This window comes from Armigeres subalbatus, chromosome 3 (assembly GCF_024139115.2).
Source record: "Armigeres subalbatus isolate Guangzhou_Male chromosome 3, GZ_Asu_2, whole genome shotgun sequence".
Lineage (NCBI taxonomy): Eukaryota > Metazoa > Arthropoda > Insecta > Diptera > Culicidae > Armigeres > Armigeres subalbatus.
In genome coordinates this window covers 285,359,084-285,383,132 of record NC_085141.1, presented here as the reverse complement: position 1 = coordinate 285,383,132, position 24,049 = coordinate 285,359,084, and the positions used below count along the sequence as shown (strand labels likewise).

At 40.3% G+C, this 24,049-nt stretch overlaps 1 protein-coding gene across 1 annotated transcript in view; it reads right to left on the bottom strand.

Annotated features, from left to right (window-relative positions):
* LOC134224699 (knirps-related protein-like) overlaps nucleotides 1-5,832 on the bottom strand; it is an 85,875-nt gene extending 80,043 nt beyond the window's left edge. Inside the window, exon 1 of the mRNA XM_062704223.1 lies at nucleotides 4,449-5,832. The gene's annotated coding sequence lies outside the window, so the exon portion shown is untranslated. The remainder of the gene's footprint in view (nucleotides 1-4,448) is intronic.
* Nucleotides 5,833-24,049: the final 18,217 nt, after the last annotated feature.

Below are 24,049 nucleotides of genomic sequence, written 5' to 3'. Positions count from 1 at the left end.
ATCTTGCCGAAGAATGACGGCCGACGCGCGGTTTACCCCGTGCAAGTGCACTGCAAGCACGGTGGAAAAAAGGCATTTCGCGTGTGCGCGCGAGTTCGCACAGAAAGCGAGAAAAAAATGCCTAAAGAATCGCGAACCTATTCAGATTCGCAGAACACAAGCGAGCTTATTGTTCTGCTTGCAGTCGCCCAGTCAGTCAACCACTTGGTGGTTGCGGTTGCAGCAATTGTCATGCTGCCGCGCGCCAAAAACAGCTCGTTGCTACCGGCCAGCGACGCTGGCAGTCTTGTGGAAATTTTCGTGATTTAATACGGTCTATTGGGAATAATTAAAATGCGATTTATAAAACACGTTGTAAGGTTTTTTTTATTCCGGAGCAGGTTGATCCTCATGGTGGGCGATCGGTGGATGTTTTATAAAGTGTAATTTTGTGCACATTTAATGACCACCATCAAGACGATTAGCATTGCTTTGTGTGCGCGGTTCCCGCCCAGGGATGCAAGGGAAGAAGTGACGCAGCAAGTGTCTAAGTTTTAAGAATTCTTGAAACCAATAATTTTTAATGGTTGCTTATCAGAATTTCAGATGTTCAAAATAATCCGCGATCCTTTCCAAAATATTTGTCTTGGAATTTTAGAATAAATTATTTAAAATCTTTGATCAACTAATGCAATGAAAACTGTCACGTCTACTTTTTAATTCATATTTGACTTGAGTTGTAGTCGATTTAGGTGCGATTATCACCTAGAAATTGTGATATTTGTTCGCATTTTTTTTTAATTTCAACTCTAATGCGCTTGAATGAAACATTCAAGTTTGTTACACAAGCAAGGATACCTCGCTCTTAGTGCACAGTGTAAGCGAGCTTGCACTTGCACTCAAAGAAACTATGCATACTGAAAAATATTTTTAAAAAATCTTCAAAGTTGGCATCCTTCCCATCCATCCTGATTCGAGTCGTTGATTTGCACTTTAATTGTAACTGCCGAGTAGCTTGTAGTAGTCGATGTAGGAGTCATGTTTGGTTGGGTTCGTCGCCGAGTTTTTTGTTTGTTGGTTGCTCTGCTCATGTACAAGTCGTTTGTTGTTGATTCGATTTGTTCCGGCGCGATGCACTCGAAGACGAGTCCGCCGCCGTTGTTAATCCCGAAAAATCTTTCAACTTTGAAGCTTTTCGCTTTTAAATGACGGTGTCGGTGATTCGTCAAGTGTGAACCATTCGGTGCGCGATTTTTGAGTGAGGTTTAAATGTTTTCCACTTTCGAACAGTTTTTGTTGCGTCCATCACCGTTTCGAATCTATAAAAGTTAATAAATGTTAATTGATCGGGGTCGTAAATTCTCACGAATGTTTGGGTGGAATCGCGCCAACAATCGTGGGGTGGGGTTTTCCGTATTACCCCGCGAGGTTTTGTGTGTTTTTTTGTTTTTCGTTGTTCGGACGGTTCGGCAGTGGTGGTCCACTGTTGGGGCGATCAATCGAAGTGGTGCGCGCGCGAGCTCGGTGGGGTGCTAATTAACATAAGCCGATCCGATGCTGGGCGCGCGTTTTTTTTTTCAGACCAATGACCAATGACCAATGATGGCGGCCTAACGCTGCACGCACAGGTGAGATCTTCTTTTGCTTAACCGAGGTAAATTAATTAACCGATTCCGCGGCGCGTCAATCGACGACGATGTCGGGTGTCACAACTCACAGCGATTTGCTCAAAAACTCACACACGGTGGTGGTTTTACGATGATGGTGTGAAGATGCGCGTTACCCGGGTGAGATCGAGGCCATTGCGAAAGATGGTCGAAGGTGATAAGTTGACGGGTTTCGAATCGAGATGGGTATGGGGTTTCGATTAATGTGTCTGATTTTAGATAGATTAGATACCACTTAAGTAACACAATCCTTATTTCATTACTAATGGAAAAAACAGCTCTGAGTAGAAAAACAAAGTCGTTTGTTGGCTGATTTTCATGAAATTAAATAGTTGCCGAATTTCTGCAACGAAGTGTCGACGAAAATTGTGTGAATGTGGGAAAAAATCCACAAAATTGCAGCCCAAAAAATGTTTGAGAAAACTGAATGCAGCAAAATACAATTTGTGAATTTTATTTAAAAAAAAAAGGAATAAGGAATTTAATAAAAAAAATCATTAGATTCTTTTCATATCATTAGATTCTATTCAGACAAGAGTTCCTCAGAAATTAAGATCTCAAGATTGTGAGCTGACTTTTCTCCAAACTCCGTTGGTACAATATGGGCTGTTTTAGCATGAAATCTTAAGGAAAAGTGAACTACAAATTATTTTGAAGTAAATTTGATTTATTTATGACAATTTTCTTCGTACATTTTATTTGCTTCGTGCATTTTTAGCACATAAAATGCAGTTTTTGTGCTTCGGGTTTTATGTGTTGCGCTTTTTTGCGTTTCAAACGTAAAAATATCATATAAGATTTTTTTTTTTCTTAGGCCACATTTGAGCATAATTAGTTATAGAAAACCACCCTGACAATAATAGAAAGAATAAAAATCACTAGAAAAAGCTGAAACAAATAAAAAGAATGCAGCATAAATACACAAAAGTTTAACTAAATGTGTAGGAATTGGACCCCAATTTCGCAGCAAAGATGATTGACGCCGTTAATCGCAAGACTGCGAAACCCACAAAAAATTTTTTTAGAATATTTAGACAGTTGTTGACTCACACCAGGGTCACAAAATATCCATTTCATACAAACTGATTTGGCTGGATTATCTACAGCATCAGAAATAAAAAGACCAAAATTGGCCACTGGAAAACTATTGAATAATGGAGATAAGAAATATTTTCATAGGTTAATTGTCCATTTTTATGAATTTATTTTCATTTCAATCAATAAAAAGAGTCACAAAGCTCTGTCGATAAAAATCGTTCTTAGTTGCCGTGGGGCACCGAAATCCTCCGAAATCCACCGAAGCTTAAGTGCCCAAGCCCTTCGATATTTATATTAGCCTTTGGGAAATTCAATTAGAAAGTAGCTAACGTGCTCAAGAATAAATTGGGTACACAAGGGATGCCACTTGTAATAGATTAAACGTTACTGTACATAAAATATAAATAGTTTATTAAATAATGAAAAGAAATAAACATCCCTTGAATAAAAATCCTTCCACTATGGACGGTTTTTGTATCAGGGAAACGTTATCTGTACAGATATTCAAGAACTCAATATATCAATTAGTCCATATTTATTGGCTCAAATAGCTTTATAAATAGGATAAAAAATACCTTAATTAGAAGTCTGTGTAGCTGAAATTCCGTTGATTGAATCTGTTTCACTGTAAAACTTAAATCAAACTTCTAAATTAAACACTTCTTGACGAATAATTATCAAAATGTGAAAAATGACACCCGAAATGTGGGTAGCGATTTGTTTTGAAATTTAGTAATTTTAGTTTCAAGGCCTACTTTTCATTCCAATGGTCGAATTTTTTTTTATCGAACACTAGAGAAAGAAACCCAGCTTTGCCCGGGTGTTGCAAATGTCACATACTGAACTATTTGCAGCACCGCACTCTAGATCATTTTTTTGCTTTTGTTTTCTCAACAGCTGACCCAAAATTGTGTTCTAATGATTTTTTTACATTTCCCCGTTAAATTCACCAACTTTTTTGTGTATACAAACCTTGCGAATCTCAAAACGAATCGATTAGGCAAAAAATCTTGAAAATCGGCCAACCCGTTCGCGGGTTAAATCGTCAGGAAGGAAATCTCAATTCATTTTTATTATATAGAGAAGATAAGAAAATGATAAGACAATTATTTTTTTAGTTTATAACATTTAATCTCATCTATTTTGTTATCAGTCGTGGGGTGAACGGGTTTCGGTGCTGGACGAATTTCGGTCCCCCAAGGTACACCATCAGAGAAGGTTCGACTTAAAAAAAATGTCGTTCGATTCAATCAGTTTAACGCGATAATCAACATGTTTAGCAGTTTCACGAAAATCGTTTCAAAAGAGCGATTTGATCCGGATTTATTCAATCAAACCTTTGTTAGACTTATTCTAAAACAGGTAAGGAATTTTGATGATTTTCCTTGGCGCATCATTTTTTAAATCTTGTGTGATGTTTATAAATTGTATATCAAAATTTGTTAAAATTAGCATATTCAAAACTTTTCTATCTTCAACAACATGAATTTTGATACATTTGTTTGATCAGTTCTACACTTATTCATTATCACTCTGTTCCAAATCGTACACAATTATGATGCGTAATATTCATATGAATAATTCCGACGGCTCTGAATGATTTTTATTTGATTGCACATTTCGTAACCACGAAAAGCATTTCGATGAATTTTCTTAATACCGAGTTAATTTATTTATCGAAAATATCTGGTATGATAAATGTTCCTATTCAGTCATTTCAAAAATTTTAATATTCGATTTATGATCACAATTCATTGGACTTACCTTGATTGTATCTCCTTATCGCGGTCCAAACTGTATCTCTGTCACGTCCGAAGTAAACACCAGAGGTGTATTCTCAATTGGTTCGCGTCTTTTTATCTAAATCACTCCAATTCTCACTTGGGCATCCAGCTGCTGGCACACTTGGCGTGCGATTAACACTTTTCCAAAGAGTAAATTCGATTAACACCGGATCGATTTTTTTTCAACGATCTCGTTATCACGGCTCAATTGTACACCCGGACGTCACGGCACCCAACTCGACCATTCGCACTTCAGAAAATGGGACCGTGCCTCCCTATTTTTTTTTCCTCCGGAAAAAGTCAACTGCACACACTCTGCCGCACTGTTGTGTTTGTGTTCCTCGTTATAACCGTATTATCACCACATTATCGATATTGGTCTAACGATTGATCATCCACGGATGATGCTGCTCCACTACGGTAAGAATCCAGTTCATCCAAAAAGCCGTGAAAAAGCGAACTAAGGCAAGTTGTTTTCACTATCAATTTTCAGGAGGAAAACCATATCACGCCCCAAACGGTGGAAGAAATCGTTGCTCGCCGACGAGGTGATCGGTCGTGTGGCCAACAATTAACACTGATCTGATAAGCACTCCCGGCCGACTTGTTATGCTGCCTTTTCAGATTGTTGCTGTATTATGTGTTCTGGTTGTTCTGCTTTCAATTTGAAGACACTCGTTAATTTGCAATTCATTCACTATGTTTACCAACGATTAGCTTTGGTCTGAGCTATCACAAAACGCACGCGTTCAATTATCTCTTCTCGTTGCATTGAGCTATGCTACTTTTCGTTTATTTTTTTATCACTGAGGAGCACGAATTTGTTTGTGTTTATTTTGCAACCAAAATGAACATATCACGCCCTTATCAATTGCGCATGCGCAATCCAACCGTCACGACAACACGATGCGTTCGCAGTACAATTCAGACTGAGAAAAGCGGAAACTGTTTCGCTGGACCGGGGTTTCGGAACTGTTAACCCCGCACGCTGCCGGATCACTGATTGCCTAAACCAGAAGGGCCCGCCAGAACCCACCGGGGTATCGTCACCAGCAAGCACCTCGACCACTACCACCACCACGAAACAGAGCGCCTTACGCGTCGTACCACCAGCACTACTCCGAGGCGTAAGGAAGGCGCGTGGTTACCTCGTTATCGCTGCACCAGCTGGTCACTGCTGCTGCCGCTGCGGTTGCTGCACATAAACCACTCGACGGGGTCTTCTTACGACCTCTGCATAAGGCACACACCAGCGCTGAACCGGTTGAGAGGAGTCCAAAACAATAGCCTTATCCCGTTCCACAACGCACCACACACCATGTGATCGAGAGCGCGCACATTCAGTAACTGAAACCGAAAATCACCGCCGAGCGCCTCGGCACACCAGCAGAAGAAAAAAAATGCCCCTTTGCGAGCACACGAAGAATCAAAAGCCAAGACACCTTCCCGCTCGCTGGTATTGGTTCTCGAGTTTCTTCTCCCATTGCATACACGAGAAAAAGCCACCCCGTCCAAGGCGACCGAAATCCACCACACTTGCGCTGGTCTGCGTAGGCCTCGCTCGTCACCACAGAAGAACACAGTGCGAAGCGGAGACGGTGAAGACGGCATGGGTATTGCTCAACCGAGCCTCAACGAAAGAAAACCCCCTCGACGACGACGCGATCGCAACAACAGGTAGACTCTGGTAGGCAAAAGGCACGGGCGCGCTTCATACGGAACGAACGGATACAAACGATAGAAGGGGGAAACGATCGAGCCAATGAACGCACGGCACCGGCCGGCCCCGGGGCGGAGTCTCGCGTGTTCAACTCTATTGCTGCTGATGCTGCTGCTGCTGCCGTCAACGGTATAGTCGCTGTTGGTGACAACACCCGCTCGCATTTGTCGTTGCGTGCAGGTCGACTATCAACGTCGTTGAAACGGAGGCGGAATCTTGGAGATCTTGGCGGTGATCTGCTGGGGTGAATTTGTGCAACTTAATTTGATCGAAACAGGATGGAATCAAACGGTAAAGTCGTTGAAAAACGTTCGATTGATTTATTGTTGCCGTGGAGTACCCACTATAAGTTAATAACTCAGGATTGATATACGATGGCATCGTGGAATATTTCGATACACATGTTTGAATACATCAACTGTACGTACATACAAGGAGATGGCAAAACTAAGCCGCAATGAATTAAACGTTTTTTTAAGCTTGGTGACGAACTTCATGTCGTTTAAAAAAAATCACAATAATGAAGTAATTAATAATTAAAACAGATTCTACGATCCTGATTGTAATGAATAAAGTAGACAAATCATTCGTGATTAATAATTATAATAAGGATTACGATTCTTGTTTCGAAGATAATGAAGTAAAAACACACCCAACAGCGGAAGTTAGATTTTATTACAAGTTTATATAAGAATTAGACAAATTTGAAATTTTTAAAACCTTATACAAAAAATGCACGATCCTTTATAGGTAATGTGAGAGAAAGAGAAAAGCAAGCAAATTGTAAGGTCTCTTACAATATTCATATAGAATCTAGCAATTTCGTATATGTCCGCCCAGCTCCTACACATATTTTGGAAAAGATTCTTATAACTGGCTTCCTCATTAATGTGAAAACCAATCAACCCAACGAAAAATAGTCTTAGGCCGAAAATTATGCTTCGTTTCACATGATTGAACTTTGGGTTCAGCATAAGAGTATGTAGTTATATGTCAATAAATTTTTACTAGAATTTTTTTTTTCGCGTCAGGCACATCATTCCAAAATACGCATAATTTTTTATAACACGTCAACGTTTGTCGGTCTCAATGAAGTATTCATTAGCAAAGCTTAGTATCGATTATTTAAAAAAAATATTTCATTTTATATAATAGTGCTGTTCAATGAGCAGCTCGAAGTAGCTCGAAGTTGTTCCCGTCCTGCTCGTTCTTTTTTGTCAACAAATGGGCATGAGCAGGACAGGAAGAAATTTCGAGCTACTTCAAGCTCTCATTGGACAGCACTAATATGTGTGTTATAATACAAGTCTAGTGAGAATTTCAACTGGACCGAATTGTACACTGCGTGGCGTGGGGACGCCCATTGAGCATGGACCAGTATAGCTACTCTATTCCGAATATGCTATGCAACGTCCAAGTTTTAACAAACGAATCTTAGTACTATCAAATTTTCAGGTTTTGGTTACATGCGCATCCGTATTCTTCTGCACGGCTGTACTTCGTGTTTTATTTTGGTTTGTTATCACTTGATCTAGTGGAGCATGGTGGAGGCGTGGAAGAACAAGAATAAAACACACAGCCAAGTGCATCTCGCTTCAAAATGCTAAAATGTTCAATTGCATGTAGGTACATATGTCTGTGTTTATAATCTCTATATAGGAAAACTGAACGTCAAAATTCTTCAAACTGAAACTATTTTCTTTGAGACTCGTATTTTCTGCAGTAGCTTTATTGATTACAATAAAAAAACAATGTGAAAATGGTTGCTGAGATACATCCAGCATCGATTACAATTGAGCGTCGGAAGCAGTTACTGTCAGATTTATTTATAGCAGTCGCCATTAGGGCTGCTGGTATCCATCATCTCATAGTGAAACAAAGAAATCCAGCTTTCCACGTTCGCCATAATGGCGGCTGCTATAAATAATTCTGACATTAACTGCTTCCGACGCCGAATCCATTTCGACGCTGGCCCGTGTCTTAGCAACTATTTTACTTTGTTTATTTACTGATGGTAAAAAAAATCGGCAAATGCAATATATTCCACCTTACATATGATATTTAATAAAAGTATTTTTATATACAATACAATAGCGGAGCGGTAGTCGGCCTCATTTTCCCATTCCACAGTCGTGCCATTAAGGATGATTTTACAGTCTCCAGGCGGAACAAGTTTAAGGGATTTAGAGTGTGGAAAAATGATGACCTGGGTCTTCGCCGCGTTGATACAGATCTTCCAGCTGGTGAGGTACTCTGTCAGGGCATCCAGGCCTCGTTGGAGTTTTGCCACAAGCGCTCTGATCACTCTACCGTTGTAGAACAGAGACAGAATGCCGCCTCCTGTAGGTTCCGGCTTGTCGGAGGTGAACAGATTGAAAAGCAGGGGCCCGAGGATACAGCCCTAGGAGACGCCTGCGACGATGTTGTGCGCATTGGAACTCGCTGCGCTGATTGACACCCGGACAGGGTTACTGGAAATCGCATCGAGTATCTCGCATTCACTCATATTTTGCGAACGGAATCGGAAAAGAACGATAAACGATGCATCCCGAATGAACCGCACAAAATATATCTCCCCAAAGCTGACGAGTGAATCCTGTATGAATTTGTTTCGTATTTATTCGTACTGCATTAGCTTCGGGATTGACTCATCACCATGTGGTGAGTGACTCCGGTGTGTGCAAAAGTGTTGTACTGTTCGTACTGCTTTTGCATCGGCCTCGATTTATCTCCCGCAGAATTTGGAGATTTGCGATCGGATGCGATGATAATTGGCGATGAGTGGTGATGATGATAGAAAATTTGAATCTACCTAGGTATGGGAGGTATGGGGCGAGGTTCAAATGATATCGCTGCTCGTCGTAGTTTACCATAGATTACTTATAGCATGACAAATTGAACGTAATTTAATGAATCACCCACTTTGAGCGTGCTTACAGCGGCACACTAGGAGTTAACTTTCTGAAATGAGTATAGCGAAAGGCATCTAAGGTTCGATTTCTCAAAATTAAGCACCTTCATGGAAAAAATATTTGGTAGGCGTAGTAGCGGACACCTTCCTACATAACCGGTACCAAATATTTTTTCATGGAAAGTTCCTAATTTTGAGAAAACCCGCATTAGATCAAAGTCGAGTCAAGTACAAGACACTGAAGACGACCACACAGTTGTGGTCGAAATACGTATCAAAATTAACTGGTGGAATTAAATGGACAGTACTTAATTCGTCTTAGACGGTTTAATACATTCCACTAAACGAGCTTAATATATTTTTCCCGCATTAGATGTCTTTCGCCATACAAATTTCTGGCGGTTAACTCATGCTGGCTATTTTGCGCATATACTACATATAGCGCCTGGATGTGGCAGCGGCGGGTAGAAAATCAGCCACTGCCAATAATTCATTATTGCTATATGCCTACGTGTTTATGTAAGTTTCTATTGAGATTGTTATGCGGATACCTATATTTAATACTGGTAAACAGGGCCCTCCTTAGTCGTGCGGTAAAACGCGCGACTACAAAGCAAGACCATGCTGAGGGTGGCTGGGTTCGATTCCCGGTGCCGGTCTAGGCAATTTTCGGATTGGAAATTGTCTCGACTTCCCTGGGCATAAAAGTAGCATCGTGTTAGCCTCATGATATACGAATGCAAAAATGGTAACTTGGCTTAGAAACCTCGCAGTTAATAACTGTGGAAGTGCTTAAGGCCTCTTACGGTGTCATTCAGAATGGCTACCCTGCTGCTCACCAACACAATCTTACAATTACCCACCACCTCACTGCGAATAGCACCGATCACCTTAGTTTTATTATAAAAAACCAAACCTGACCACCATTTCACAAGAAAAAGTATCAGAACTAAGTTTGAACCTAAACCTACTTATTGTCAAAATAATCGAATCATTTAGTGCACATTTGGCGTCGATTCAATGAAAATAAAACTAAGTGAAAAAATTCCTCTTCCCACCGCGCATTCCAACGACGTCGTCGGTTGCTCGTCGTCGGCAGCATCGTATGCAAGCAGTCATTGATCATTACCTATCGCAGCAGGCAGTGATGTCAACATGAAATTCTGTGAAATCATAGTGAAAACATGTAAAATATCGGAAAAATAATAAATCTCTCTCCAACCTGTTATCTATTAATGTCATAATTCTATCTTCATTATTCTGCTTTGGAACGTCTTGAAAAATTAAAAAGAAAACGCAGTAAATTTCAATTATGCTATTGGTGTGTTTGCACAGCTGGCAACAATGTCACGATATGTGAACATAAACAGCTAGCACCATAAAAAAAAACATAAATATCAAGGTAAATCAAGGCTAATCTGTTGATTTTCGGATACTTTTCATCAGGTAATGTCACAGTTGAACCGTATTGAGTATTCCTGCGTACAACTCAGACTGAAATCGTTCACATTAATGCTATGTTTACCTCGATGTTTACGGTAATCGGATGTTAACAAAACAAGAGGTTTTTTTTGTCTGCCTTGTAGATTGGTAGGTGTTGGTAGTCAAGTTTCTCACGACTACTAATCTTAAGTTGATGATTTTTATGGTACAACCACAAAGAGATTGGAGTGCCACCGCAAGTCACCTTAATGAACACTAAGCTGCGAGGCGGCTCTGTCCCAGTGTGGGACAGTAGGGTGGTTCAAAAAATTGATTTTGCTCCACAGTACTCATCTGATTCTTTACCATGTTCTGAGTGTCCTCTGAAAATTTGAGCTCATTTGGATTAAAACTGATTTAGCACAAGCCGTTTCAAGTTTGCATGCAAATTAGTATGGGGAAATTTATTTTTTCATTATACTGTTAATGACGCTTTCCCATCAAGCGCATGTTAAAAGAAAACCTACATAGCTAAAAGGAATACTCAACAGCTTTCACTCAGTGAAAACCGCATCTCAATTAATCGTTCCAATAATTAGTAATCGAATTTAATCTATACCGTGGTTTTCTGGAGCTAATTGCATAACTCATCAACAGGCAACATTGCTGCTCGTGGCGCGAAAGATAGCACACACAAATTCAGGCTACTATGTTGCACTGCACATTTCAGTGATGCCCTCAAAGAAGTTTAACCATCATGACTAAAGATTCGCAACCTGTCTTAAAATCGATTACTAATTATTGGGACGATTAATCAACATGCGGTTTTCGTTGGGTGAAAGCTGTTGAGTATCCCTTTTAGCTATGTAGGTTTTTTTTTAACCTGCGCTTAATGGAGAAACGTCATTAACAGTATAATGAAAAAATAAATTTCCCCATACTTATTTGCATGCAAACTTGAAACGGCTTGTGCTAAATCAGTTTTAATCCAAATGAGCTCAAATTTTCAGAGGACACTCAGAACATGGTAAAGAATCAGACGAGCACTGTGGAGCAAAATCGATTTTTTGAACCACCCTAATGGCTTAGCATTTTTGCATTTCTTATTAAGAACAAAAACAGAGTGTGCTGTGCATCATCCTACCACATTTATCTGTTCAAAGAATTTAATTATTCTAATGCATTGAAGAAATTATGAATTGGGGTAAAACATTACCCAAGATTTCAATATGATAACAAAGACATATTCCAATAGGTTTTCGATATGTTGGCACCAAACGAAAATCTTAGATTTCTAAAATAGGGCGCGGAGTGCTTCATCCAATTTGTCTTCAGGGAGCCTGTACTAAAGAGGTTGTGATGTTTGAAAGAGAAGGCGCCACAATATTTAAAGTAAAATTAATTTCCTTGTATGGACAAATTACCCATTCTCACCAACTACGCATCTCATCGATATAAAATTGGGTTAAAAAATGCATGAAATATTTAATAGGTTTTTTTTGTACCACTGACTCGTTCTTTAGTTCAAAACAATAAAAGAGCTTTAATTGTGTCTCCATACTAAACTCTACTTTAAATTTCTTCAAGGCTGTTCTCCACCTCGTGTGTGTGGAAGGAACATAGAACATTTACTATTTTTAACAGCAGATATAACTATAGTGTTTATGCTGAACCACATTGATACAAATACGCAACAACATAACACCATCTGTCACCTGGTAATGTATATTTGCAATTATACCATCATGTGTAGTAGCTGTTGAAATGTTTTAAATGGCCTCAGCAGAATTTTTACTAGAATGCAACTGACGACGTTCTATAGTGACAGTCTTATGAGACATTCAAAGACCTGGAAGACGTTTTTACTCAAGTCAAATATTGGTAGTGCACCAACATGTATTCCTCGTATAACTTAACCTGCATTCAACTAAATGATTTCCGCTCATTTTGTGATGCGTATCGAATAGCCACAGGACAATTTATTGAGGGCGCTAGTGTATAGGCACGTGACCCACTAAATTGAATGTTTTACTCCGAAATTTGATTATATACGCCAATTTTGATAATCATCAACAAAACTGCAAAAAAATGTTTTTCATTGATATTGCGTTTTCCGACTAGGATTCTTCACTAAAAAATGTAACGTGCCTTGTTTTGAGTTGTTTTACGTAAAACCTCATTTTTTAAAATCTTTTATTTATTTTTGTTGTTGCTGAAATTGCGCTTACAAGGCAGTGGCAAATATATTGCCACCAATGTTGTCCCGCTTGCAAGGCAGTGCCACCAATTTTCTAATATTTCTGAGCTGTTTAATGTATAACAAACATACATTCCAGTTTGGTACCATGTAAACAGTGCGTTACTGTTGTTTTTGTTAATTTATTGTTTAGATTCGCTTCACTTATATAGGGTTAAATCGTATAAGTTACGATCCCATTACGTCGTCGCCCATAAGCTAGCGCTTTCAAGCGGATGCATCCCTAAACTCATCTTCAACTAGAAGCCCTAGATCTCCCAAATATCTTTGATGAAGACTGTATGCATCTATCTCTTAAGTTTGAAGCGATATAACAATAATTAACGCCAAAATGTACTAAATCCAAAGCGCGTGTTCTCGCGCTTCAAATGTTTCGAAAGGCAGAACCTCTAGATTTATATCCATAAGAGAATCCTGTGTAACGCTCCCTACAACTTCCAATCATACCCAATCATCATCACTCGCGATGCGTTTTGGCGATCCATCGCTCGTGATGCAATTAACAAGGAATGCGATGAACACTTTATACGCAAAGCAAGAATCCGTGCAGATACGAATAACTGGTGAGTGCCGTTTGCTTTCAATTTGCAGATACTGGTAACTCAGTGATTGGCAAAAGCACGGATGAAAAAGGAAGCCCAAAATGTATGGTTTAGTTCATTGCGTATCGTGTTCTCACGTGTGACGAAGACATACGAACAAAAGTTGTGGTATTCATAACTGAGCGGCATCTTGAGCGAAAGATGATGCTATGTAGGAATCAGTAACCCTGCACCCGGAATGTCCTTGCCGACATATAATTGTTGAAAGTTTTTGCCAGGAAGCTGGGAAGATTGTAGCGTTGTAGTTTGTACACCAGGCCATCAATTGTTCCGTCTGAGGACGTTGGTAACTCGGGTCAGTTGGTGAACGGTTGATCGACCGCGTCTGTTCCTCGACCAAACTGTTCCTCGAGCAAGATGTTGAGATTTTCGGCAGACTCATGTAACCGGTGATGAATAGCTTTTTCGAATAGCTTGGATAACCCTGAGAGAAGGCTGATGGGACGATAACTTTTGGAGGAGGAAGGATCCTTCCCAGGCTTACAGACGGGGATGACTTTCGCTGACTTCCTGACGATGGAAAGTAGCTGACGATGGAAAGTAGCTGAGCCGGAGACACTGATTGAAGATCAGCGAAAGATGCTCGAAGAACGGAGCACTCATATGTTTGAGTTCGAGATTCAGGATGCTGTCGAAGCCTGGGGCCTTCATGTTTTTTGATGATTTGATATAGGCCGTCAATTCGCCAGCTGAGATCTCCAACTCCTCCGAGAAGTCGTTGGGAATAAGATGGATGTTGTTAGCATGCTCATTAACGGCTGCTTCCGACCTATTTCAAAAACCTTCTCTGCAAGAGTTATCAAGCGATCCTTAGAGCCATTATTGTCTAATGGGATCAAAGGTGGAATGTTTCGAGGCTTAGATTTTAGAATTTTTGTTAGCTTCCAGAACGGCTTAGCAGAGTCTAGGAAAAATCATTATTTCTGAGGTCCAACATTCTGGCCTGGATAATGTTGGTCATGCGATTGCACCGGGCCTTAAGCACAGGCAGCCCAGTACGTTGGTACTGCCTGCGAGTGACATTTCGCAAATCAATGTTTAGGGTGTTGCTTACCAGTTTAGCAGTTGGTACATGTTGTTCACGGGTCTAGGAGATCGCCTCTTGGATGGAGTGGAGCTGGACGTCGATTTCCTCCAGTGTGGTCGGATGTCGCTGATAGTTGATGTTTTCGTCCACACACCTTTGGAACCGGCTCCAGTCGGCACGATGTTAGTTTCCCCGGGACTGCTGATGCCGATCGACCGAGGAGCCCACTTTCGCCACCACCGGGTAGTGATTCGAGCTGAGCTCCTGGTAGACGACCGGCTGGGAAATGTTGTCGTTCATGTTTGTGATGTATAGGTCGATTATGGAATGGGTGCCGGACCGACTCAGCCGCGTAGGGGAATCCAGGCTTAGGGTCGTATAGTGACCTTCCTCCAGTTGCCCTTGGTGCTTGGCATTCAGGTCGCCGGCAATGATGAACTGACCTTGTCTCCGCGTAAGCTTGGTGATGTCCCTCCGAAGGGCGGCCGATGATCCGTCGCCAGCTTTAGCTTGAGTTGGGCAGTACGCCGCGATGAGCGTGATTGTGTCGACAGAGGTAGTGACTTCCACACTGATGGCCCCAACGATGTTGACGTTCACCTCCAGTTTAAGGTGCGTTTCGGTGATGAACGCCACGTCTATTGCCTTCTCCTAAAGGAAATCCTTCAGCTCAATTGTTTTGCTCTTTAGGGAGCAAGTGTTCAAGTTGACCAGGACCACCCTTGCAGCCATTTTCAATGATGAACATGCCAAGAGTGAAGACCTGGTCGAAGCGGGTTTTGCAGCCGCGCAGCCGAGTAGCGAGTTGCGCGAAGATCGGCATCAATTGCTCCGGAGTGTAGAGCCGAGCAGATTCTTCCGGTGGGACGGCTTCGTTCTCCAACTGCCGGCGGAACCCAGGGGGGGGAGGGAGTGAGGGCCATTCGCTGGTGGATGGAGCCGACGGTACTGGAGCTTGAACCGACGCAGCTGATGCTGCCAATCGCTTGTGCGGTTGTAACGGTGGGAGGATCGGAATCGCTCGACGAGGAGCCGGGATGGCTGGAAAGTTCACGTCGTTCACTGCGTGACGTCGCGCTGCACTGGCCGATATCGCTCCCAGTCAACGACGGTGTAATTCATAACGCCAACCAGCTTCAGGTCCGCCCAGAAGGTGGAGCTCCAGATGGACCAGGTAAAGCTAGTTGTGATCTCCTCGCCTTGTCGTGCCGAGCGATCTTGCCCAGAGCTACTGGCTTCAGTCCGCAACTTTCGAGCTCTGCTTGGAGCTCTTCCTCCTTCATATCGTGGAGTCCTCGCAGCAAAGCCTTGAGCGGCTTCGTGCCGGGGTGGTCATGAGTGTAGTACTCATACTTGTGGACCTCGAGGAACTCCACGACGGATTTGTGGTGGTCCTTATTGACCGGCATCACTTTCACGCCCTCGCTGCAGAGCCGAAATGTACACTTCAGCCCTTTAGCGATTAATTGGCGAATTTTCGGGCGCAAATCCGGCGGATCGCCCTTTACAAACACAGGCGGGCACTTCTCCTTCCGCTCAGGTTGCACCTGCGGCAGCTGCGATTGCTGCTTCTTCCTCTTTTTCGGCGGATTGCCGGCGTCATCAAGCGGCAACGGAGAGAACACGTTGCTCTGCAAAAGCTGTTTGGAGGGGTTACCCGCGCCTCCAAGAGCAGTGCACTTCGGCACTTTTTTCTCGACCGAATCTGCCACCGAGTCTCCCATGACGGGTCCGGGAGAAATAACGCCAACGCGACGAAGCTGTCCCAAACGAAATCCTTCCCTAAAATCCTGTCGTATCCAAATCCAAGCTTTTGAGGCAATGTACGAAACATGGCCTTTGAAGGTCGATCTCTATATGTATAAATGAGTTTGTGATATTTTCGATTTCGCGGAGGTGAGCCAGCCAAGGGCTGAAAGCCTCTTTAATAAAGATATAAATAAAATATTTTCGTTTGTTATAATGGATAGTCTGCAACGACATTTACGACATTTTGGGGGGTTTTCTAGTCATCAATTCCAGAGTCAAAACCGGGTTTTACTACTCACTTCCTTAAAAAAATCATTTGGAAATTCCTGAAAGGAATTATGGGAGCCGAAGAATGGAACTCCTGGATGAATTTCTGAACATTTGCTGAAGGAATTCCTGATAAAAATCCGGAACAGTTTCCAAAAGAATTTTTAGATATTTTTAAAAAAGAAATATTCGAAAGAATTTCTAAAGGAATTTTTGGAGGTATTTCTAGAATCATTTGCAGAGGATTCCTTTAGGAGCTTAGTAATAAATCAGTGGAAAAATTTCCGAAGCATTACGTAGAGTAATTTACAATGGAATTCCTGGAGGATCGTTTGAAGGTATGCCTGGAAGAACTTCTGGATGAATAACCGAATTAATTCCGGGGGGTGCAACGAAAAAATGTGTGGAGGACTTTCCGAACAAACGATTGAATAAATTTATGAAATCGGGCCCTCCTTATCCGTGCGGTAAGACGGGCGGCTACAAAACAAGAAAATGCTGAGGGTGGCTGGGTTCGATTCCCGGTGCCGGTCTAGGCAATTTTCTGATTGGAAATTGTCTCGACTTCCCTGGGCATAAAAGTATCATCGTGCTAGCCTCATGATATACGAATGCAAAAATAGTAACCTGGCTTAGAAACCTCGCAGTTAATAATAATTTGCAAAGAACCACCTGAATAGTTTTTGAAAAGAATTTCTTAACAAATTTCTGAAGGAATTGTTGAATAAATTTCCTGAATAATTATTATAGGAATCCCAAAAAAAAATTAAATGGGATTTTCAAGCAAATACCTATTAGAATTTCCAAATTCCTACGCGAATTTATTTGGAAATTCATTTTAGTAAAACATGATTTCTAAAAAAAAATGAAGGATTTTCTGAAGGGATACCCAAAAGAATGCTCAAAAAGAATTTCCGGAGGTCTAAAATCCAGAAGAAATTCCTTTAAGAATATCAGTAAGGGGTCGTACACTTATTATGTAAGCAATTTTTCTGGGATTTCGACCCCCCTCCCCCCATGTAAGATTTTTTTCATACAAATGATTTTTTATTTATTTTTTTTTTTTTATTCATTTATTTATTTGGTAGGCACTCTGTGTTATTTAACCGCTACTGTGCCGAGATCTACTGTGGTATTCTGCAGCCAGAATCCACACAGAATCTATTTTTAGATTTTTCCATTATTCATTGTTGTTGTCGTTGCTGGTCCATCTCATCGTGAGTCCATTGTGTCCGTTTTGTCCATGTCGTGTATCCAATGATCGTTGCCTTTGTTTGGTTGCCATTTATCCGAGTAACGTTGGAGGAATGCCTCCGAGAAGAACAAGTTGTCAGTCGTCATCAGGCAGTCGTGACGGTAAGGCGCGCACTCCAATACGCCACCGCCTAAGCTGCACATCCGGCGACTGACGAAGGTTTTGGTGGAGGGGCTGGGAATCGAACCCATGACCATTCGCTTGTAAGGCGAACGTGTAGCCAACTACGCTACGGGACCCCCCAATTTTTTATTTATATGGTGCGTAAGAAAACAACAGACCCCTCCTTCCCCATAAGTGCTTACGTAATATGTGTACGACCCTTAAATTTCTCTATTCCTTCGTGAATTCAATTACAAATTCTTTAAGAAATTTCTTCGGAAATTCTTTTGTAAACCTTTAAGGTGAATTCCTTTTATAAATTTCTTTTTGATATCCTTTGTAAATTGCCTTAGGAGCTCTTGCGGAGTTCTTTTTTCAAGGAATTGCATCAGCAAATATTTCAGGTTTTCAAGAAACAATTTCTTCTAATAATTTCTGTAGAAATCCCTTCCATAACTCTAGGAGGGAAAATTTATGTAATTCCTTTGAAATTTCACTTAGGCATTTATTCAGAACTTCATCCAGGAATTCTTTCAAAACTTCATTCAGGAAAACCTTTGGACATTCCTCCGTAAAATTAATTAGAAACTCCTCAAAATCATCGGATATTTATTTAGAAATTCTCATTTATTATCAATTACGAATCATTTAGAAAATAACTTCAAGAGTTTTTTGAAAAAAAAACATCTGGAATTATTTTTATATTTCCGTTGAAATTCCTTTCGGAAAATCCTTAAGGATTTACTATTTCATTACTAAATACATTTCAGGAAAAAATCAACCAACAAAATTGCCGGAACTTCTGGATGGAACTTCTGAATTTCTGGATGAATTATCGAAGGCCTTTCCATAGGATTTTTCGAAGGAGTTTCTGAAGGAAATTCAAATGGAATTAATGGAACATTTTTTTTTTAATCATTCCTGGAGGGAATTCCTGTTGTCGGAAAACAATTCTAAAGGATATTTAGAAGACATTTTCGAATAAATTCGATTTGCCACATGCCGCATCTCATACGCGCTGCACAATGAAGTACAGATCTCATCCGGGTTGGTGGTGAGGCAAGGACGTGTTCCATATCACCGCTAATGTTCCTCTTCGTGAACGATGAGATACTGATATGTGCCATTTATCGTGAACCAAATTGTTGACTGCTGTTCCAGTCTATAAACATGGAACATTGATTACGTTGCACTCAGACATTAGTCTCAAACATCGAGTTAAGGTAGGGGTGGGTGCCACACATTGCGAAGTGGCGGAAACGAAATCTACTTACACTCGTTGTTAGATTGGAATTCAGAACAAATAGATGTTGTTGCCCCTTTCAGTGTATAAATGTTTTTTTTTTTAAATTTTGAATGATAACAATATGTAATAATGATCTTTTAAATTATACCATACTTATTAAATTTTAATACTGAGGTATAATAAAATTCTGATATATCACTTGTCATAAGACGAGTTTTTACAATCCCATTGAATTCCACATTTTACAATCCCATTGAATTCAATGGGATTGTAAAAACTTGTCTTATGACAAGTGAAGACATTCCAATAAAAAGCTCAAAATAATTTTTTTATCAAAATTCTGATCTATGTTGCATGCCTGCATCTTCTGTCAATCAATTAAAAAACTGTAAGAATTGTGCGCGAAACCTCAATAATTGATATTATACTAACCCTCTACCCTGAATTACTCATCGATCTCGGCTGTGCAAGTCTCGATATCTTCAGTTTGGTAGAAATAGATATCGACTAAATTGACCCATGATTTCAGCGGCTGCATTGTGTGATGCACATTATACTACGTATGCTGCAAAGAGGCTAGGACATTGCCATTGCCATTAGTATTGGACATACACTGCCAATAAAGGAAAAGTAGTCCTCGTAAAATCGAACCGAGCCGATAGTGTGGGTAAACTCACCACGCTCCAACACCACTTCGTACCATGCGGCATACCATTCGTATGCAACAAAAGATCGATCCGCCCGCGCAACAACAGATCACTGTCGTGTCCTGACAGAGCCTGAAAAATTCTATCATAGCTACATAACGGAGCATTCCTCCCCGGTTCTTTACGGGCTGCCACGGATCGTTTATTGTTTTATGGTTTGTTTTGGGTTCTGGTTGATTTATATTGACGGCCCCCTTTTAGTTGCTCCGGTGTGTCTGGCCGGGTCGTAATTACCGTTCAGCAGAAATAGAATTCCCGAGCGATCATCATCATCGGTCGGTATCTACCCCCTTGGAGTAGGAACAAAAAAGGAGCGAGTGCGGCGGAGGCGGACAAAAAAATTCTTGCCAATTTCCCTAAAAAGCGTACCTTGAGCGGGCCGAATTTCGCTACCCGGTGGCTAGGAGTGTGCTATTGCTTGGTGTTAAAAAATGCAGGACAATGCTGTTGGTTTTTTGGATTGATGATAGTTTCTTTGTTTTATGGCAAAGGGAAGATAAATACAAATGACCTCATTCCAAACAAGTTTGTTTTCTATTACAGTACCTGGTATCTGGATAAACATACTTCTGCCATGTTTACTGAAGTAGCATTGCCGTGTTGATTTTGTGCGCGTTGATATGATTGTTATTATTATTTAATGCTCGTTTATGCCAATTAATGGAATAAGGGAATCCTTTTGAGAATTTCAAAATGTGCCCGTGTATAAACTTTATTTCTCTATTAAATTTTAGATAAATATTCTATTTTTTCATATTTTTATTTAAAAAAATAAGAAGCATTTCGAATTAAAGAGTCACTAAGAAACAAAAAAACCAAGGCTTGCTTCTTATGTCAAAACAGGTCTTCCCTTAAATTTCGCGATGCATTTGCACCTTTTTCTCACATAAACTTTCATACCAATATAGTGAGAGTTTGCTTCCTATGATTTCTCTTTTGAAAACCAAAAGAAGATGGCCTGAAAAAATCAGGAGTTATTGATCATTTGAACTGCATTTGATTTGGTAGCCATAACTTTGGAACTCATTAATCCATCTGGCCCACTATCAATAGCTCAAGTCAAAACTAGAGTTTTTTTGGTTTTGAGAATTTGATATTCGTCGTAAATTGCACATTGAGCTTATTGGTACGTAGGAAAGGAAGGTAATTTTTTCACATAAAGAGCTATTATTTAATCTATTAATATTTTATAATCATGCAAACGAATGTGATTATTGTTTTTATGAAACATACTTGGGATTGATAAGATAGATGATATGAAAATAATGTCATGCATACAGTATACCAGGTACCAGGTACCTTTAAAAACAGCGAAAAAAGAAAAATCGTCACTTCCAGGCTCTAAAAATGCATTTGCAAAACCATCTAAATAGATTTTTTAAGACCTTGCAAGGACACTTCTGTACATCGGCCTCAACTTTTTACGACAGTTCCAAAAAAATATTCAAATATTTACTCGGTACTTGAGGCTAAAAGATTTTGCAGCAATCATTCAGACAGGCATGCATATTCCTTACCGTCCTCGGCTTGGCTACCTGCCACGGATTTCATTCTATGCATTCTGCGCCGTCCGATCGGTCGGTCGTCGCAAAGCGTTGTTGGTTTGCCAATCTACCCTCAACCTCGGTTTGCAAACTCATCACCCAACTAAACCGAGCACTCAGTCCCCGGGCTTGCACTCGGTGATATGTACGAACAACGATCCAGCGCTTATAACTGTTTAATGGCAGAATAAAGAGCAATTTTATGACGGCTATAATGCTGCCTTTTCGTTTTGTTTTTGTCACATCGTTTGCAAAAACGACGTTTTTCGATGCAGTTTTTTGTTCCACTCGCGTCGACAGCTTGGGTCGACGCTCGGGATGCATATCCAGGAAGGTTTTTTTGTTGCGCTAGTTTTTGCTTTTATGCTATCTGAAAGAGCATAAATTCATTGAAAATATTATATTTTCAGGAAGAAAGCGCTCCAGCGAAGTTTTTCACAAGACATTAGACAATAGAAGATCATTTAATCAAATCCAAAATTGAACTTTAGGCGCAATATTTTTTCTGTAACTCCTCTGAACGATTTTCTATTTATTTGAATTCATCTAGTTACGGAATTTAAGAGGTATATAGTTCGGAACTGTTACAGAAAAATCGTCACTCTCGACGTCCACTGTATAAAACATTTTGAAGTTGAGACTCCGAAATGAGTTATTGACAAACTACCAAAATAAACGCTGTGCGAAATTGAAATTTACGATGTTTTCACACAATTTTTGAGAAGCTAATTATTTAACTTCACGGATTGTCTTTAAATTGTTGAGGTTATTGACGCAGAATTTAGGAAGGCTTGATCCCCTTTTTGTGATATCTACTCAACAATTTTTTTTCTAGTCAATCTTTCATCAAATTTATCAAATCTACAAAACAATTAGGCACCTGAGAACAAATTCATAAATATTTGATTTTTTTTCTTCAAAATTGTGTATGGGTGGCTTATGAGAGATAAAGTGTTCCAAAATTGATTTAACATATTTAAATCTAAATATTATGAACTTGTGATAGATTGTTGACATTTTAATCAGTACAAATCAATTTAAAATGTTGTGAAAACTCATATGTAAATATGTACATTATGTGGAAGATATTGATTTGGAAAATGTATTGGAGGCAGTGTTGTAAAATGTCATTTGCATTCGGTTGTATAATTTTCTCAGAACTTTTTTCTGAACGTAGCCATCATTCCTGTGGTATGACAAACTTAAAGCGCTTAAATGTGCCTACAACTTTGTCTAACAAGACATTGCTGTAAATATGTAATCTGAGGCGTTGGAGGCAAAATGTCATTCAAATGACATTATGTCAAATGACACGTGACATTTTGGGGAGTTTTCACTATCCAGCCTCATATGTAATATTTAGAGCAATGTACCCTTGGACAAAAATATAGCCCTACTCAAGCGTTATAAGTACATCTAAAATTATGGAATAAATTTGGCTTCTGAAGAAAGTTATGAACAAATTAGTCAAATGACATGCAGATGACATTTTACAAGCCTGATTGGAGGTAACCACTTTCCCTTCGATGGGACTCGAACCCATGACCCTACAGTACGCTAGACTGGTGCTTTAACCAACTAAGCTACGAAGGACCTCCGTCGGTCGCAACCTAGCGGCTACTGAATGAGCTCAAGATTGCCAAATTGGACGCATAGTCAAAGGGAAAGTGGTTACCTCCAATAGATTTTTCAAATCAATATCTTCCACATAATGTACATATTCACATATAAGTTTTCACAACATTGTAAATTAATGTCCAAGTCGGGTGGTTCAATCCCCGGAAATAAGCAATTAACTTTGATTGAACAGTACAAATCAGTTTGTATATTTATAGCTTTGTACTGCGAAAAAACGATAGCATTAAGTCCATGTTAAGAGAAGTCATTCAAATTTTGCGTGGTTAGAATTAAATTTCTCATAGGGTCCAACCACATAAACCGTACTGAAGATTTATTATGAGTGTGGATTGAAAAAATATACCAAATCATTTGTCTAGTGCAGCGGTTCTCAATCTGGAGTAAATGTACCACTAGGGGTACCTTCACTGGCCTCAGGGGGTACCTCGTGCAAACAAGCGTAATGGCGTTTGTATTCTAATTTAAAAAAAACTTATCGATAAAGGTTTAATGTTTTTTCCTATGACTTTGTATTGTACATAATATGCATGGCGATCAGTCAAACCAAAGTCAATCAAAGATATTCAAATCTTGTCAACCCCAAGCAGTGTGTACGAAGGGCTGTGTGACACAAGATCAAATAGACAAAACGTCGAATGAACAAATCTTAAAATTCTTCAATGTAATACAGCTGTTCAAGACAAAATGCTGAATAGAATGCTTCTGAACTAAAGTATGGAATATAACGGTTAAGAAGCCTCCAGTTCAGAGACATGAAGAGGCTCCTTCCGAAGCAACCTCCTGCAAATAGGCTTGGAAATCTCATGTTAATAGTCTCAGAAACCTCCAGACAAAAGGCTCGGAAACCTCCCGCCAAGATGACTGGAAACCTCTTCTATAAGACTCTTTCCAAAAGGCTCGGAAGCCTCCTTCCAAGAGGCTGGGAAGCCTCCTTCCAAGAGGCTGGGAAGCCTCCTTCCAAGAGGCTGGGAAGCCTCCTTCCAAGAGGCTGGGAAGCCTCCTTCCAAGAGGCTGGGAAGCCTCCTTTCAAGAGGCTGGGAAGCCTCCTTCCAAGAGGCTGGGAAGCCTCCTTCCAAGAGGCTGGGAAGCCTCCTTCCAAGAGGCTTTGGAAGCCTCCTTCCAAAAGGCTTTGGA